The following is a 17,613-nucleotide window of genomic DNA, read 5'->3' as shown; positions in this document are numbered from 1 at the left end:
AAAACATTACAATATTCTGTTTAAGAAAATGTTCTATCCCCATTTTGCAGATGAGGAAACTAAGGCTTGAAGATGTTAAGTGATGATTCCCAGATCACACAGCTATTTTGAGGCAGTTAAGATTGGTACCAGATCATATCAACAGTGAAATACAGAAAATCTTGATAAGTGTCTACTTTGACTTTTATTTTTATAGATTCTGCCTATTAAGTCAACTGCATTGTTATGCAATAACTGTTTTTCATATTTGTATTAAATACTTGCATCCACTCAGAGCTTCTGATCAGATTGAGACAGACTTATTGCTGGCTGCCATTCCAACCAAAGTGACTACACTCAGGACAAGGTGTGATTTATTTCAAAGTTTAAATCACTGGATATAGATCAGCAATAGAGTATATTATCATCAATATTAGATTGATTTAATTTTTTAATGATGATATGAAATAGCAGCCATCTCTCAGAATCCTAATAGTGTCTATTTAATGAGCACTTACTATACACTTGCTACTTTTCTGAGTGCTTTGCATGACTTTGTAATTTAATCTTCATACCAACTTACAACGTAGGTACCATAAGTATACCCACTTCATAGGTTAGGATACTAAGACACAGAGGGAGTCTACAATGTGTCCAAAGTCAAGAAGCCAGGACATGACAGGATATTAAACCCACACTGTCATGTCACAAGCCAGAGATTTTCATTAAAAATAATGTTACTGTGGGGACTTTAATTCCTTCCTAAAATTGAGAATTCTATCCTGTTGTGTCCCATATACTCCAGGAGGGGAAATTATAATTGCAAGAGTTATAACTATGCAACAGCTATGACCTATTTCACCCTTAGCAGGGCTCCTACAAACTGAGCTGATGTAAATTGCAGCAGAGGGCCCTTGGTGGCAGAATCTTTGGTGGCCATTGGCCCATGGCATACCCATGCTGGGGACACAAAGGCTGTGGTCTGATCTCACTCAGAGACATATGCTTTCCTAAGATATGACAACTCCATAATTAGAAGAACTGCCTGATCCCTTAACTCCAGTGACATCCCCTGTCAAATCATGCCCTAATCAGGGACATGGGAGCAATCAAAGTGGAAGTAAAGTGAACTAGAAGATTGAGCCACTATGTGCTGTGATCCATGCCCTTTTCTTGATGATCTAGTGTAAATTTCAAAATGGCCACCACCAGCCTCCTCTGTGTGCTCTGCCAAGCTCAGAAGTCTTATATTTTCCAAATTATGTACCAGACAGAAGCCATTCAAGGTTAAAGGTCTGCAATGCTATGGAATGAATTAACAAGAGCACATTTACTGTTTCTGCTTCCAATTTGAAGAGAAATTTCTGGAATCTGCAAAAGATTTGGAAAAGTTAAGAAATGGTAAGATCAAGCCTCTAAGTGCCTCTGAGGAGGGTATCTAGTAGAAGATACACAGGGAGGTTTGAATAGCCTAGCAATGCTTTGTGTATGTAAGGTTGTAGTTGGTGATGGTGGAGAGGGAGAAAATCGATAAAATGGAAAGGGTGGGCTCTTAGAGCAGGTCTGGCAACTCTTTCCAGGCTAAAAAGGTCCAGACTTCTCTTTGTATTTGCTGGAGAACCATATGCAGTGCCCTGCAGATGCCCTTTTCTTACTTTCCTGCTTTTGGCACCATGAGTGAGCTGTGGTCATCAGCTCAGGATGCCATATAGCCCACCCCATTCAAGGACACGCAAGGACAGATTTTAGACAAAAGGAGTTGAAATAGGTCCATTTTGAATTTGTTTCTCTTATAAGTTTGACAAGGTGATATTTTTTCAATGTTGGACACTTAGATAATGAGACAGTGTTGAATTGGTTGGATGTGCAGGTCAGAGGGTGAGGAGGGACATGAGTCAGGGTAGCAGCTATGGGGTAAGAAACACAGAGCCTGCCCTGCACACACTGTCTAATGGGGGTATTGAAGAGCACACAAAGAGCCTACATAGAAACTTCTCTCAGAACTGTATTTAATGTCTTCAACAGCATGAGACTTACTTTGAGAAATTCCCATGTTAAGTGGCATCTGGCCGGTGGCCTGTTGCTGTCTCTCCCAACTTCTTTCTAAGATATCATGAAGATAAATCAACACAGACAATACAAGGGACCTATTTTGTAGCTGGATGGGGGATAAAAACATAAATGAAATAACAGGATCAATGTGTACCCAAATACTTGTATTTATGCTTTTGATAAAATGTATTTTCAGCATATTACACATCCAATTATGCCTTATTTATATATGAAGAATAAAGTTACCATGTTATACTGTTATGTCCTAAAATTCAAATCACTATTTGAAAAACCCTCTAATTGGTGCTTTCATTATATAATGATACATTTAGACAAAACCCCAAACTAAGCCATTTGAAATAAGATTTGCTCCATTGCAATTTGCAGCAATGGTATTTCTGTGTGTGTCATGAGAAGGCTAAATATCAGTGTTAATTTTGTGTTTGAATCCATGAAATCATGCCTGTAAAGCCCAAAGGTTTGTAACAAACTCCCTAAAAAATTTAGAGAAAGTCACTCTGTTACCATTTTATTTATTTTAGTTTTATTTGAGGAATTAAGACCAGAAGTTTTGCTCATGTCTTTTTCACTTGGAAATCTGACTTAGTACCTAGTTAATTTGTCTCTCCCCCATCATTTTAAGGTGTTCGCTTCTGTTAATCACAGATGATCCGTCCTTGTGTTGTGCTGCTTGACTAAAAGCACTGTTGTTTTTTTTTTAATGACAGGATACAGGGTGGCTTTTCAGTCTAGTAAACAGGAGGAGGGGAGAGATTGTGGGTGGGCGTGGGTGTGTCTGCATGTCCCAAATATAGCACATGCCCATTTTTTTATGGTACGAGGTTAGGGCTTAATAAATGTATACTAGAGCTTGAGGTATAAGTCTAAGTCTGAACATTTTAAACAAGTTGGACTTTGTGGCTTTTTCAAGTTCCATCAAGTAGATACTAGCCTTAGGCTGGTAGGTGATTAACAACATTATTTGAAGTACAGTGTTTGTACCACTAGCACTCTTATGTCTGTACTTGAATGTATAGTTAGCATTTAAGTTATGTTCACTCTTGCAGCATTCAGGTCTAACTACCTGGTTTCAAATGCAAGAGCTTATATGGATCATTGTTTTGAAAGCATGAATGACATGGCAATATTTTATGTCTTGATAGGGAGAGTTTTGTGACCTATACAAATCTGCTGTTGATGAAAGTTTACAGATGGATCAGAGTATGCTGGAACTCACTATGCATAAATGTTTCAGTCGGTGAATATCACTGAAAGTCATGTACTACTTACTTGGTATGTGACTTTGGCTTGTTTTATAATATTTGGTTTGTTTATAATATTTGGTTTGTTTATAATATTTCTTGCCATAGTAAGTGATAAATTTGTCCTTAATCATGCCTATTTGATGGTACTAGGAAAGAAAGGGGTAGAGATTAATTCTTGCAAAGTATATGCAACAGTGCAATAAACTATGGCATTTACCTTTTACCTCTTACTTGAAGGCAGAATCGCAAAACATTTGAAATGGCTTTTCTATACTACTCTGGTGAGAGCACATTTACCACAAGAAGCCTTATAAAAAAGTATATTTTGTAATAATCCCATAGATACTCTACTTAACAAAACATGATTTGTATTAGCTTTATAAAATATTTGTGGCTTAGGGTTTTTTTTTTTACATATATCTTTTTAGAACTTTCCAGGAACTAAGCACATTATCTGATAATTGTGAATTTTTTTTTCAGTGCTTTAGTTCAGGATGGGCAACAAATTGTTTCTAAAGGAGATCTAAAAGTGGAGAGAATGGTTTGATTTTATAAAATGAGTTGCTAGTTCATTACAGCTTTTTACTTTTGTACATATTTTGCAAAACATTTGCCTCTTGCTATAAATATTTGCTTTGTAAAAATTACTGACATTTAATAAACATTTGTAAATGAAAAAAAAAGCACTTCCAGAAGCTAAAAACAAATTCCTATTTCATTTGAACAGTTGCCAGGAAATTTTTTTTTCGTTTTATACATTTAGTCATTTCCACAACCACTTTTTCATCCTGAAAGGGTGGGATTCATAGAAATTTCACTCTGCCTTTTTTTTTCTATTTTCTAAAGATGAGAGTTTCATGTTCCAACAAGTGCCAATGGTTGAGAATGACGGGATGAAGCTGGTGCAGACCAGAGCCATTCTCAACTACATTGCCAGCAAATACAACCTGTGTGGGAAAGACATAAAGGAGAGAGCCCCATAGTATATTTTCTGTTCTTCAATCAGCAGAGAACACAGAGTGATTTAGGTCCTTCTGTGAGTGGGCAGGACTGTGGAAGGAGCATCATAACTAGCAGCAGGCTGGGCCTTGGGCATATACACTGGTGTCCAGTATTGCAGAGTCCCATGGAGATGAGAAACGAGTGAATATGGGGAGGGTTCAGGCCAGTGTGATTCTAGAAGACAATGCAGCCTATGGATCCAGCACCCTGACAGAGGTTTCCAAACGCTGATGAGCAATGAACTCAGGAGGATGGAGAATCATGATTCCAGGTGCTCAGGACTTCAGAGGCTGGACTCCAGCCAACAGCTTAGGACAAGGCATAGAATGTTTGAGACTCGGTAGATGAAGGCCTGGGGAGAGAATGCTGCAAAGGAGCTGAATCTCAGGTTCCAGTAATTCCAAGAATGGTGACCAGGAACCTAAGTTTCCAGCCAGTTGTATGAACTGGTCCACTTGACTAAGGTTTGAGAGGCTGGTGCCCAAAATACCAGGCTTACCTAAGTGCAGCATTTGATACAGACCTAAGCAGCCAGACTGATTTTGCATCAGCAAAGCTGGGAGGAGGGCTCTCCTCTGTTGATGGCCATTCCTTGAAAAGTCCAATATAGAGTTACCAATGACCTAGCAATTCCACTACCAGGTCTACACCCAGGAGAAAGGGAAACACATCCTTACTAATCCATGCACAGAAATGTTCATAGGAGAATTATACATGCTATGCAAAAGGTGGAAACAACCCAGATGTCCACCCATGGATGAATGGAGGAATAAGATTTGCTGTAGGAGACAACGGAATATTCTTGGGCTATGAAAAGGGATGAAGGGGTGGAGCCAAGATGGCTGAATAGGAACAGCTCCAGTCTACAGCTCCCAGCATGAGCAGCACAGAAGACAGGGGATTTCTGCATTTCCAACTGAGGTACCAGGTTAATCTCACTGGGGAGTGCTGAACAGTGGGTGCAGGACAGTGGGTGCAGTGCACCCTGCATGAGCTGAAGCAGGGTGAGGCATTGCCTCACCTAGGAAGCACAAGGGGTCAGGGATTTCCCTTTCCTAGTCAAAGAAAGGGGTGACAAATGGCACCTGGAAAATCGGGTCACTCCCACCTTAATACTGTGCTTTTCCAACAGGCTTAACAAATGGCACACTAGGAGATTATATCCCACACCTGGCTCAGATGGTCCTACACCCACGGAACCTCGCTCATTGCTAGCACAGCAGTCTGAGATCTAACTGCAAGGTGGCAGCGAGGCTGGGGGAGGGGCACCTGCCATTGCCCAGGATTGAGTAGGTAAACAAAGCGGCCCAGAAGCTCAAACAGGGTGGAGCCCACCGCAGCTCAAGGAGGCCTGCCTGCCTCTATAGACTCCACCTGTGGGGGCAGGGCATAGACAAACAAAAGGCAGCAGTAACCTCCGCAGACTTAAATGTCCCTGTCTGACAGCCTTAGAGTAGTGGTTCTCCCAGCATGCAGCTTGAGACCTGAGAACGGGCAGACTGCCTCTTCAAGTGGGTCCCTGACCCCCAAGTAGCCTAACTGGGAGGCATCCCCTAGTAGGGGCAGTCTGACACCTCACACAGCCGGGTACTCCTCTGAGACAAAACTTCCAGAGGAACGATCAGGCAGCAGCATTTGCAGTTCACCAACATCCACTGTTCTGCAGCCACCGCTGCTGATACCCAGGCAAACAGGGTCTGGAGTGGACCTCCAGCAAACTCCAACAGACCTGCAGCTGAGGGTCCTGACTGTTAGAAGGAAAACTAACAAACAGGACATCCACACCAAAAACCCATCTGTATGTCACCATCATCAAAGACCAAAGGTAGATAAAAACCACAAAGATGGGGAATAAACAGTGCAGAAAAACCAGAAACTCTAAAAATCAGAGTGCCTCTCCTCCTCCAAAGGAACTCACCTCCTCACCAGCAACAGAACAAAGCTGGATGGAGAATGACTTCGACGAGTTGAGAGAAGAAGGCTTCAGAAGATCAAACTACTCCGAGCTAAAGGAGGAAATTTGAACCAATGGCAAAGAAGTTAAAAACCTTGAAAAAAATTAGACGAATGGCTAACTAGAATAACCATGCACAGAAGTCCTTAAAGGACCTGATGGAGGGGAAAACTGTGGAACGAGAAATATGTGATGAATGCACAAGCCTCAGTAGCCAATGTAATCAACTGGAAGCAAGGGTATCAGTGATGGAAGATGAAATGAATGAAATGAAGTGAGAAGAGAAGTTTAGAGAAAAAGGAATAAAAAGTAATGAACAAAGCCTCCAAGAAATATGGGACTATGCGAAAAGACCAAATCTACGTCTGATTGGTGTACCTGAAAGTGACGGAGAGAATGGAACCAAGTTGGAAAACACTCTGCAGGATATTATCCAGGAGAACTTCCCCAATCTAGCAAGGCAGGCCAACATTCAAATTCAGGAAATACAGAGGACGCCACAAAGATACTCCTCGAGAAGAGCAACTCCAAGACACATAATTGTCAGATTCACCAAAGTTGAAACAAAGGAAAAAATGTTAAGTGCAGCCAGAGAGAAAGGTCGGGTTACCCACAAAGGGAAGCCCATCACACTAACTGCTGATGTCTTGGCAGAAACTCTACAAGCCAGAAAAGAGCAGGGGCCAATATTCAACATTCTTAAGGAAAAGAATTTTCAACCCAGAATTTCCTATCCAGCCAAACTAAGCTTCATAAGTGAAGGAGAAATAAAATCCTTCACAGAGAAGCAAGTGCTGAGAGATTTTGTCACCACCAGGCCTGCCCTACAAGAGCTCCTGAAGGAAGCGCTAACTGTGGAAAGGAACAACTGGTACCAGCCACTGCAAAAACATGCCAAATCGTGAAGACCATCAAGGCCAGGAAGAAACTGCACCAACTAGCGAGCAAAATAACCAGCTAACATCATAATGACAGGATCAAATCCACACATAACAATATTAACCTTAAATGTAAATGGGCTAAATGCTCCAATTAAAAGACACAGACTGGCAAATTGGATAAAGACTGAAGACCCATCAGTGTGCTGTACAGGAAACCCATCTCATGTGCAAAGACACACATAAGCTCAAAATAAAAGGATGGAGGAAGATCTACCAAGCAAATGGAAAACAAAAAAAAAGCAGGGGTTGCAATCCTAGTCTCTGATAAAACAGACTTTAAACCAAAAAAGATCAAAAGAGACAAAGAAGGCCATTACATAATGGTAAAGGGATCAATTCAACAAGAAGAACTAACTATCCTAAATATATATGCACCCAATACAGGCGCACCCAGATTCATAAAGCAAGTCCTTAGTGACCTACAAAGAGACTTAGACTCCCATGCAATAATAATGGGAGACTTTAACACCCCACTGTCAACATTAGACAGATCAGTGAGACAGAAAGTTAACAAGGATATCCAGGAATTGAACTCAGCTCTGCACCAAGCGGACCTAATAGACATCTACAGAACTCTCCGCCCCAAATCAACAGAATATAAATTCTTTTCAGCACCACACCTATTCCAAAATTGACCACATAGTTGGAAGTAAAGCACTCCTCAGCAAATGTAAAAGAATAGAAATTATAACAAACTGTCTCTCAGACCACAGTGCAATCAAACTAGAACTCAGGATTAAGAAACTCACTCAAAACCGCTCAACTACATGGAAACTGAACAACCTGCTCCTGAATGACTACTGGGTACATAACAAAAAGAAGGCAGAAATAAAGATGTTCTTTGAAACCAACGAGAACAAAGACACAACATACCAGAATCTCTGGGACACATTCAAAGCAGTGTGCAGAGGGAAATTTATAGCACCAAATGCCCACAAGAGAAAGCAGGAAAGATCTAAAATTGACACCCTAACTTCACAATTAAAAGAACTAGAGAAGCAAGAGCAAACACATTCAAAAGCTAGCAGAAAGCAAGAAATAACTAAGATCAGAGCAGAACTGAAGGAAATAGAGACACAAAAAACCCTTCAAAAAATCAGTGAAGGCAAGAGCTGGTTTTTTGAAAAGATCAACAAAATTGATAGACTGCTAGCAAGACTAATAAAGAAGAAAAGAGAGAAGAATCAAAAAGATGCAATAAAAAATGATAAAGGGGATATCACCACCAATCCCACAGAAATACAACCTACCATCAGAGAATACTACAAACACCTCTACACAAATAAACTGGAAAATCTAGAAGAAATGGATAAATTCCTTGGCACATACACCCTCCCAAGACTAAACCAGGAAGAAGTTGAATCTCGGAATAGACCAATAACAGGCTCTGAAATTGAGGCAATAATTAATAGCTTACCAACCAAAAAAAGTCCAGGACCAGATGGATTCACAGCCGAATTCTGCCAGAGGTACAAGGAGGAGCTGGTACCATTCCTTCTGAAACTATTCCAATCAATAGAAAAAGAGGGAATCCTCCCTAACTCATTTTATGAGGCCAGCAACATCCTGATACCAAAGCCTGGCAGAGACACAACCAAAAAAGAGAATTTTAGACTAATATCCTTGATGAATATTGATGCAAAAATCCTCAATAAAATACTGGCAAACCGAATCCAGCAGCGCATCAAAAAGCTTATCCACCATGATCAAGTGGGCTTCATCCCTGGGATGCAAGGCTGGTTCAACATACGCAAATCAATAAACATAATCCAGCATATAAACAGAACCAAAGACAAAAACCACATGATTATCTCAATAGATGCAGAAAAGGCCTTTGACAAAATTCAACAATGCTTCATGCTAAAAACTCTCAATAAATTAGGTATTGATGGGACGTATCTCAAAATAATAAGAGCTATCTATGACAAAACCCACAGCCAATACCATGCTGAATGGACAAAAACTGGAAGCATTCCCTTTGAAAACTGGCACAAGACAGGGATGCCCTCTCTTACCACTACTATTCAACATAGTGTTGGAAGTTCTGGCCAGGGCAATCAGGCAGGAGAAGGAAATAAAGGGCATTCAGTTAGGAAAAGAGGAAGTCAAATTGTCCGTGTTTGCAGATGACATGATTGTATATCCAGAAAACCCCGTCGTCTCAGCCCAAATTCTCCTTAAGCTGATAAGCATCTTCAGCAGTCTCAGGATACAAAATCAATGTGCAAAAATCACAAGCATTCTTATACACCAACAACAGACAAACAGAGAGCCAAATCGTGAGTGAACTCCCATTCACAATTGCTTCAAAGAGAATAAAATACCTAGGAATCCAACTTACAAGGGATGTGAAGGACCTCTTCAAGGAGAACTACAAACCACTGCTCAAGGAAATAAAAGAGGATACAAACAAATGGAAGAATATTCCATGCTCATGGGTAGGAAGAATCAATATCGTGAAAATGGCCATACTGCCCAAGGTAATTTATAGATTCAATGCCATCCCCATCAAGCTACCAATGACTTTCTTCACAGAATTGGAAAAAACTACTTTAAAATTCCTATGGCACCAAAAAAGAGCCCGCATCGCCAAGTCAAATCTAAGCCAAAAGAACAAAACTGGAGGCATCACGCTACCTGACAAGGCTGCAGTAACCAAAACAGCATGTTACTGGTACCAAAACAGAGATATAGACCAATGGAATAGAACAGAGCCGTCAGAAATAATGCTGCATATCTACAACTATCTGATCTTTGACAAACCTGACAAAAACAAGAAATGGGGAAAGGATTCCCTATTTAATAAATGGTGCTGAGAAAACTGACTAGCCATATGTAGAAAGCTGAAACTGGATCCCTTCCTTACACCTTATACAAAAATTAATCCAAGATGGTTTAAAGACTTACATGTTAGACCTAAAACCGTAAAAACCCTAGAAGAAAACCTAGGCAATACCATTCAGGACATAGGCATGGGCAAGGACTTCATGTCTGAAACACCAAAAGCAATGGCAAGAAAAGCCAAAATTGACAAATGGGATCTAATTAAACTAAAGAGCTTCTGCACAGCAAAAGAAACGCCATCTGAGTGAACAGGCAACCTACAGAATGGGAGAAAATTTTTGCAACCTACTCATTTGACAAAGGGCTAATATCCAGAATCTACAATGAACTCAAACAAATTTACAAGAAAAAAACAAACAATCGCATCAAAAAGTGGGCAAAGGATATGAACAGACACTTCTCAAAAGAAGACATTTATGCAGCCAAAAAACACATGAAAAAATGCTCATCATCACTGGCCGTCAGAGAAATGCAAATCAAAACCACAATGAGACACCATCTCACACCCGTTAGAATGGCGATCATTAAAAAGTCAGGAAATAACAGGTGCTGAAGAGGATGTGGAGAAATAGGAACACTTTTACACTGTTGGTGGGACTGTAAACTAGTTCAACCATTGTGGAAGTCAGTGTGGCGATTCCTCAGGGATCTAGAACTAGAAATACCATTTGACCCAGCCATCCCATTACTGGGTATATACCCAAAGGATTATAAATCATGCTGCTATAAAGACACATGCACACGTATGTTTATTGCGGCACTATTCACAATAGCAAAGACTTGGAACCAACCCAAATGTCCAACAATGATAGACTGGATTAAGAAAATGTGGCACATATACACCATGGAATACTATGCAGCCATGAAAAATGATGAGTTCATTTCCTTTCTAGGGACATGGATGAAGCTGGAAACCATCATTCTCAGCAAACTATCACAAGGACAAAAAACCAAACACCACATGTTCTCACTCATAGGTGGGAATTGAACAATGAGAACGCATGGACACAGGAAGGGGAACATCACACACCGGGGCCTGTTGTGGGGTGGGGGGAGGGGGGAGGGATAGCATTAGGAGATATACCTAATGCTAAATGATGAGGTAGTGGGTGCAGCACATCAATGTGGCACATGTATACATATGTAACAAACCTGCACGTTGTGCACATGTACCCTAAATCTCAAAGTATAATAATAATAAAATTTTTAAAAAAAGGGATGAAGTACTGATGCATGCTCCAACATTGGTGAGCCTTGAAAACATGTGCTGTAAAAGAAACCAGACACCAAAGGCCACATGTGACATGAATTCTTTTGTATGAACCATCCAGACCATTTGAGTCCAGAAAGAAAATCAGTTGTTGACAGGGGATGGAGAAAGGGGGCAATGGGAAATGGCTGTCAAAGCACGTGCTACTGCTTTCCCAGATGATAAAAATGTTCTGGAATTAGACAGAGATAGTATTTGCAGAATTCTGTAAATGTACTACAAATTACTGAATAATATTCTATAAAGGGGTGGCAATTATGGTATGTGAATACTTGTCAATACAACTGTTATTTTAAAAGTATTCGCCAGGTACTGTGGCTCACGCCTGTAAACCCAGCACATTGGGAGGCCAAAGCAGACAGATCACCTGAGGTTGGGAGGTCAAGATCAGCCTGGCCAACATGGCGAAACCCCATCTCTACTAAAAATACAAACATTAGCCGGGCGTAGTGGCAGGTGTCTGTAATCCCAGCTACTCGGGAGGCTGAGGCAGGAGAATCCCTTGAATCTGGGAGGCGGAAGTTGCAGTGAGACGAGATCACGCCACTGCAGTCTGGCCTGATGACAGAAAGAGACTGTCTCAAAACAAACAAACAAAAGTTTTGTAGGAAACACAGTTTGAAATGAGAAGAAAGAAGATGTCCTATGCTATGCACTGGCTTTAACTATATGAATAATTTTACCATGTTTACCAATTTTCCCATGTAAACAATTTTCCCATGTTACTATGGGAATATTAGGTGAGGTCTTGAAACACAATCATGACTAGAATTGGCCAATATCATATGGAGAAGTTAATGGAACAATGTTTTATGGAAAACAATTGAGAGAACTCCTTTTTTTTTTTTTGAAAATTACTAGCTTGCTTGAAAAAATATATTTTTTAGGGATATCTTTTAAAGACATACCTTATTTCCTAGTTTTTCCTTTATTTATTTTAATTTTTTCTTTTTTAAGAACTTCTAATATTGGGCATAAAATTGAGCCTGGGATGTGTAGTACGATGAGAGAGGAAAACAGACACGTTCGAGATCACTGTGCTGGGGAGGCTGTCTTGGGATTATGTAAATGGCAGGGCTTTAGCCATATCAATCACACTAAGCTTATGTGTAAAACAAACCACAGCAGAGTGAGCAAACCCTATTTGTAGCATCAGTGGTTACTTGCAGTGATTCCACTAATTTCTCTCATGACTGTGATGCTGGACAGGTCACCGATGTTTCTTGTACCTGTATTTGGTCATGTGTATAACAAACATTTTAGATATAAATCTATCACAGTAGAGTGTTCTGAGAAATAAATGTAAATATATTTATAAAAATCATAGCCTAATGACTAGCATATAAAAGGCACACAGTGGAGCTGAATTACTTTCCTGTCACCTAATGCTTCACTGTCTCAAGTGTTTAAACATAAAATCTAAGGCAGAAGGCACTTAGCAGTTTGGTTATTTTTGTCTTACAGGGTCGATATGTATAGAGAAGGTAGGGCAGGTTTGAGTGAAAAGCTTCTTCATTGCTCATTGCATCCACCTGAGGAAAAAGATGCAAAGCTTGCCCTGATCAAAGAGGGAACAACAAGCCATTATTTTCCTGTCTTTGAAACTGTACCTGGGAGCTTCTGGATAACTAAACACATGGAGCTTCTTGGAGGGTGGCCTGTCCAGGGAAGGCATGGAAGCTCCAAGCCCCTTCCTCAGATCTTGCCCTAGGCATTTCTTCAGCTTTTTAGTGGCTACGTGATTTGAGCTTCAAAACTACAATAGAGAATTATTCAGTCTGATATATGGATTACCACCTAACAAGGATAAAGTAAATCTAAAGTCACAGTCAATACTGTGCCCCAAGTGGAAACTGTGATGTTTCTGTCTGGATCACTGCCAAGTTTGCAGAACAGAACCAAAAATCAAGAGAGAAGAACTTCATTTGGTTTTAAGGATGACCCACAGCAAAGTTTGTACAAATGGAAAGGGGTCCAATGAGAACCTCGAACTTAATGTACTGTGAGGCTATCTTGAAAAACAGGCTCCTGGGCCTCTGCTCTTATGCTGCTTCTTTTATGACAAACAACACCTTTAGATCACATGAGAAAAAACAGTAACACAAAAGACTACAAAAGAAATGAAAAGAAAATCCTGATTCTACAAAGGATGCTAAGCAGATGAGAACCAATACCAAAACCAAGGACCAACCTGAGAATAAAGTCAAAGAGCTCAGTGCAAAGAGAAAAGAGTTCAGCCCAGGTGTGGGCTTACCACAAGGGATAGGGAGCATTTGTGAATACTGCACCTGGTTGACGGCTGGGGTACATGGCAATGGGCAACATAGACCATGTCTTGTTGAAACCTCCAGAAAAACTGTGGAAGTGAAGACAATCCAAATGAGAATAAGCAAAAGTTGTTTATACAGAGCTTGCTATAGAAAGGAAGTCAGCCACCATCACTTGCATTTGTCAGAGATTCAGAGGTAGGCAGGAAAGTCTGAGAGATTCATGGTAGAAAAAGTTATGTCCTGATTGCAGGTTGCTGGCCTAGGGATGCTGTAAGCTGGCTAACTAGAAGTGTGGATTTCTATGGGATTAGTCAGAGATCCATATTTTGCTTTCTGTGGTTGGTCATAAATTGAAAATAGAGGCAAAAATTAGGGAAGCTGGCAGTTATTGACCAATGCTGGTGTATTTGACTGACTGTTGTAAAGGTCATGATAGAAGCTGTTTAGTCTATAAGGGCACTAAGAGTTTAGAGGGCTTCTTAGCAGTTTGGCTGCAATAACAAAATACCATAGACTGGGTAGCTTAAAGAACAGATGTTTCTATCTCACAGCTCTGTAGGCTGGGAAGTACAAGATCAATGTGCCAGCAGATTTTACATCTGGGGAGCACCTGTTCCTTGGTTCATAGACAGCCAATCTCTGGCTATGTCCTCACATGGCAAACATGCCAAGGGAGTTCTCTAAGATCCCTTTTATAAGGGAACTAATGTCATTCATAAGAGCTCCACCCCCATGACTTGATCATCTCCTGAAACCCCCACCTACTAATGGCTTGAAAGAATATATTTTTTAGGGATCTCTTCTAAAGATTTGGGGGTCAGGATCTCAACATATGAATTTTTGGGAAACATAAACATTCAGTCCATAACACAAGGCAACAGAAAAATAAAATAGTACCTGTGTATTTTTGGGGCATTGACCTTCACTTCCAAAAAGCTTTCCTTGATGTTAATGGAGCACCTGACTCCCAAGGCATGGTATAAAAATAGACTGTGAATAAGAATTCTACGAGTTCTACCAAATAGCCTGTGATATGTGCATTTGAACAATGTATATTACAATATAACATTGAAGTTGTTTTGTTTGTGTACCAAGTCATTATCTATACGTTTGTATGTATACATAGTGTGAAAATGTATTTGCCAAAATATTATCTTAAATCAATGTTGCCATGTTTTCTCTTTTTATTATTTATGATGTCAATGTGCTGAGATATTTTAATAAATATCATATACCACTCAAAAATTTTATTATTAAAAATGTATACACCTAGTGTAGTCCAAACAAATGTTTTATGAACATATATACACCAAGGATCTAAAGAGCAAAGTTAACATTTTATCTTTGCTTTATCACATGTCAGTCACTCCACCCCTGTTTGCCTCACTCAAACACATTATTATTATTATTATTATTATTATTATTATTATTATTGCATTTTGAAGTAAGCTGCAGACATCTTTGCAGTTCACCCCGGGACACCGTGGCATTCAGATTATAACATAGTCAAAGCAATAAGAACCACCATTGCAAGAAAGAGGATGAATTAAAGTTCACCCAGGCTTATTTCAGATCCCAGAGCAGGAAATGAGGAGGGCAGATGAGGAGAAATGAGGATTCTGAAATAGTCTACTCGTGGGAGAAGAGTGCTGTCATGAAGGTGGAGTCGCTGCCCAAGAGAGACTGGAGAGAGAGTGTGTAGAGCCATTGAACATCAGGGCTGCACACTGTAGGGCCTGGGGCAGACAGAACAGGCTGCAGCAGGGGATAAGCCCCTGGCCCATGTGGAAGATGCAAGCTGGGTGGGTGCTGTGGATGCCATAGTGATATGGAATGAGAAGAGAAAATGGGAGCCTGGGCTCCAAACAAGGAGTGAGCAGAGCCACACTTCTTACTCTCTCACTGAATCAGGTAACATGGAGAAAGGTCTGGATCTTTGCACCTGCCCAGTAAGGAAGCAGAGGTGGGAGATGGAGAGTCAGCCTGGACAAACTCAGGGAGAAGCAGAGGCCCCAGCCTCATTGCACATGTGTTCCTGATCTGATTCCTCTGATTCTCCAGGTGTTGAAGAGACATGAACAAGACTACCTCATTGGCAACAAGCTGAGCCAGGCTGACATTCACCTGGTCAAACTTCTCTACCACGTGGAAGAGCCTGACTCCAGCCTCATCTCCAACTGCCCTGTGCTAAAGGTGACCCATTTCCCAGTCCTCAAGAGGCAGCTCCTCATCTCCCATCTTGGGATCTAGTATCTGGGCCCTTGGACTGGCCACATTCTGACCTCAGCCTTCTCCAGGTCTTCAGGGCCCCCCAGGTCTCCAAAATGAGCTTCCAAGTCCTGATTCTGAGGCATGGAAATGTCTTCTTGTTATGCCAAGGAAATCTGATGTGCATGCTACCCCAAGAATATTTTGCTTTTTATAATGCCAGGGACCCAGGGCCCAGCATCTCTCCTCATCCCTCTATTTCACTGTGGTTGCTGTTCCTGAGTTCTCTGTGATGCCCTTTATCCCAATATGCCCTTATCTTCCCACACCAAATGTGTCTGAGCAGGGCCCTTTCCATCTCGTTCCTTCCTTATGCTCTGGCTCCTGCTGTCAGATAACTGAGTTCCTTGTGCACAGCTCTCCCAACACGCTGCCCACGAAAGCTATATCTCTCTATGGGAAAAAGTGGCCCCATGGTTTGTCTTTAACATTTTCTATTTTCATTTCTAACTCAATTTTCCCATATCTTCACTTCTTCTGCTTAGAGACTGATCTGTGCTGATATCTCACAGGCACATTGTTCTTTCTCATCTTCTACAAGAGCCATGAATCTACAAGATTCATGTGTAAGGAAGAGGGTAGGAAGACTGAACGGAATAAAGTCTTAAAGACATTTTTTGGGAAAATGCTAGTGAGCTGCATGTTCTTCCTCTTATCTTCATTTCTCACTTAATGTCTCTTTCTGCCTCCCTACTGGTGCTGATAGAGAGAACTCAGGTGGTCTTTGTGTAGGAGGGGCGCAGATTCCCTGGGTTGTGTTAATGGTGGTGTCAGTCCTTGGCTTCACTCTGAGGCTGTGCTTTGTGCATTGCGGGCCCTGAAAATCAGAATCAGCAAACTCCCCACAGTGAAGAAGTTTTTGCAGCCTGGCAGCCTGAGGGAGCTTCCCATAGATGCGAAAGGTTTACAAGAAGCAACGAAGATTTTCAAGGTTTGATAAAGCAGGCATGGATGCCAAGAACATGCAATACCAATATTCTAAAGTTTTGCAACAATAAATTGCTTTATCTAAATGTTGGTTGTGGCTATTGTGAAGTTAATAAACTTTTTAAAAATTGTATGCTAATTACATAGTAAAATGCCTATGACCAGATTTAGTTAAAATTGATTTCTTTTCATTAGTATCTGATGTGAAATCAGATTTCCAAACTCCCCATAAATTTTCTTGGAATTAAAAATTTAGTAAAAAGTAAAATGTAGACTATGTGGTTTGTTTGACTTTTTCAAGAATTGTCCTGCAACATTTGTCAAATTGCCTATCAAAAACTCATGTATAGAAATTTACTTCTGACATTCTGCACAAGAAACCAGTTATCATTCTGGGGAATGGCAAAATGAAATTTTCTTTTTTCCTTGACATCCATTTTATTTCTCATGAAAACACTTTATCTTATGCATTTTCAAACAACCTTTCTGTCTGCTATGGATCCCTCAGTTTTCTAGGAGATGAGGAAATATTGAAGAGCAAACAGACCCACCCTCTGATCTCAGGCCAACTTGTCATCCCTTACAGTGCATGTGCTCCTGGCTCATCCTCACTCTCCTCCTTAAGGCTCTGTGGGGACCCAGGCATAAGCCTTCCCTCAGTTCCTTCAGTGCCACTCAGGCCTGGCTGCGAAGATACAGATGGTATATGCGAATTACATATAAGCAACTATATGCAAAATTATTTTTCCCTGGTGTGTCATTGTGCCAGCGTGTTTGGATTAGAAGTGATTTCCAGGAATCCTTCCCTGCGTCTTCTAGCTTCTGGGGGCTCTTGGCCTTT

The 17,613-nt window shown here is 40.7% G+C and overlaps 1 pseudogene; it reads left to right on the top strand.

Annotated features, from left to right (window-relative positions):
* The first annotated feature begins 1,331 nt into the window (after nt 1–1,331).
* LOC117980815 (glutathione S-transferase A3-like) lies at nt 1,332–16,782 on the top strand (annotated as a pseudogene).
* The last annotated feature ends 831 nt before the right edge of the window (nt 16,783–17,613 follow it).

Source organism: Pan paniscus, chromosome 5, assembly GCF_029289425.2.
Source record: "Pan paniscus chromosome 5, NHGRI_mPanPan1-v2.0_pri, whole genome shotgun sequence".
Classification (NCBI taxonomy): Eukaryota; Metazoa; Chordata; class Mammalia; order Primates; family Hominidae; genus Pan; species Pan paniscus.
This window is presented reverse-complemented; position numbering and strand designations above follow the sequence as displayed.